This window comes from Oratosquilla oratoria, chromosome 28 (genome assembly GCF_046742065.1).
Source record: "Oratosquilla oratoria isolate Oo_2021 chromosome 28, ASM4674206v1, whole genome shotgun sequence".
NCBI classification, from domain to species: domain Eukaryota; kingdom Metazoa; phylum Arthropoda; class Malacostraca; order Stomatopoda; family Squillidae; genus Oratosquilla; species Oratosquilla oratoria.
In genome coordinates, this window is record NC_134804.1 from 35,703,675 (window position 1) to 35,706,174 (window position 2,500).

General features: G+C 34.6%; 1 protein-coding gene across 1 annotated transcript in view; it reads right to left on the bottom strand.

The window, feature by feature from the left end:
* Positions 1-2,500, bottom strand: part of LOC143040309 (lachesin-like) — a 52,500-nt gene that overhangs the window by 47,321 nt on the left and 2,679 nt on the right. The window lies entirely within an intron of this gene.

Sequence of the window (2,500 nt, forward strand, 5' to 3'; positions counted from 1 at the left end):
TAAAGACAAAGACAAAGACAAAGACAAAAAACAAAGACGGAAAAACAAACATTACACAGACAGAAACACAAATACAAATACAAGCGTAAGCGCATACAGTAAACAAAAACAGACACGTGCAAAACTCAGGTACAATGGCAAGATATCTCTTAAGTATTGACCTTAATAGAGGACTTTAAGAAGGGGAGAGAGTCAATGTGTTAAGGGAAGGTTTAACAAAAACACACATTTCTGTTCACATTATGATACCCAATGTAGTACTTAAGTATAGTACAGTACTTGCATCGACTAAAGGCTTGTGGGTAGCTATTCTCTGAATTATCCAAATTTCGTTAGCTAAGGTCTTTGATGAAGTATATATCATTATATCTTTACGTGACGTTATGTTATGAGATAATATCACTTAGGAGCATTTTTGGCCTTTTCTGTACCTGATCCAGCCAGTAAATTGCCTTCAATTTCTTACAAGTTTTTAGTTGTGCTTTTATTGCCTTAGACGGAGCCATGGTTACCATGGATTTGGAAACAACATTTGAATTGTTTGTTTTATATTTAATCCTTCGTATCGTTTTGCTAGAACTTTTCTCCTCTTTGTATTTAGCTGGCCACAGTTTCTCTGTTATTCGTATTCTTTTATTTCTGTCTAATGTATAATCATTCCAGCTTCCATTCATCCTGTCTTTGTGTTTGACTTTTCTCCTGTTTGTATTTCTCTGATCGCACATTCATGTTGTCTGTTTTCGTTTCGTTTTGGTTTTTTAATTAATTTTTTCTCTTTTTTGTGTGTGTGTCTCTGTTTGCAAATTCAGGTTCTGTTTTTTTTTTATCTAATATAATCGCCCCCACTTCCAATCCTCCCTTTTCTGATATCAAGAATTTACTGGCTAGGAGGCCTTTGAATATTTTCTTTTTATTTATTTATTTATATCGCTCTCAGCGTGTATGCAGTTTAACACAGGTGAATATTCTTGTCATAAACGCGTACAGAAAGAATACCTCTTTCAAATTCCTAAAGATGTTCTAGTAAAATCAATTAGATAAATATTCTTCTTATGAATACATACATAACATATACCTTTTTTCAAAGTTATAAATGGGTCTAGTAAATTTTACATATTCATATATTCTCCAAGAAACTGAATGAAATGTAGTATCCTTATCTCTAAATTCCAGAACAAGTAATCATGCCAATACTCATACAAAATCTATTTCAATTTCCCTAATATTGACAAACATACAATGTGAAATCTTTCTTATTTTTGACAAAACTTTTTTTTTTATTCTGATCAACCGCACTTGCAACATTTTTAATACCATGTCATATTTCTTTTACTACTCTAAAATCTGAAGCTCTCCTTATCCTATATATTTTACTTTTTTGTCTGAAACTTTCGTAAAAATGTAGCTGTTATAATAGTTATGTGAGAGGCTTTATTACTTTTATTCTGTTAACGCAAGACAATTCTATTCAGACCAGAGGAACCTTTGGTAAGTGAAATGTATTTTTTTTATATCTGTTCTCATATCTGTTATCAGGACTAGCCAATTTAAAGCTTCAATTTAAGAACACCTCTTATAATGTGACGAGCCTACGCCAGGAGGCCACTACCTGTGGCTAAAGCCGTCTCCTTTGCTGTATCTATGTATTTGGGGATTGTTGGTAAAGGAAACAACTACTGTTAGAAATCGGGGAAGAATTTGGACTTCAAAGCCACGACTAAGCGAATGCCAGATCAACGCGCTTCCGATCGCGCCGACCGTAAGACCTTCTTCATCTAATCCATACTGCTCTGTTTATTTCTTAAGTGTTTTCTTTTTACTGATAAACGTCCCGTATGAATCGTCACTTCAGTTAAAGACACTACTCTACATATTTTCACGATATTCAGGAGACGGCCTTCTTAAGATGAGCTCGAGACCTCTTGAGGCGTCCTCTAAAACACTTCACTTCAAGCCACCCCATAAAATGTAAATGGGGTATAAAACATACTATCTCTCAATACTTCTAAGAACTTAGCTCTTCCACGTTACCACAAAGTACAGTCTTTCAAAGACGGCTCCTCTTTACCATTGGAAAACGTTATTTTCCTCTTTCAACTCTTTGGGGGAATTATCGGACTATTCGTCACTGGAACACTTAACTGAAAGTGCTCTCATCTCTTCTATCGTTAAAACAGTTTGGATGAATGTGTACGTTTTCTGCCACGTTCAACATTTCTTGACTTCTTCCCAACACACTAACCTAACCCTTCCCTGAGCATAAATGCTCATCTTACAAGTTAGTGGCTCGCCTCAATTAGTTTTCCCGACAAAATAATGTCAAAAGTTATTCAACTTATCACTGATAGCTGTAAGCCTTCGTGGTCATTTTAAAATTCAGATTTTTTCTTATCTTTTATCATTATTTCCATGGTCACTATCTACTTGAACATTAATGTTGTATACTTTTGGCTCTTAGGAAGCCATCTAAAGTCAAACATACGAAACTTCTAGTTTTTCC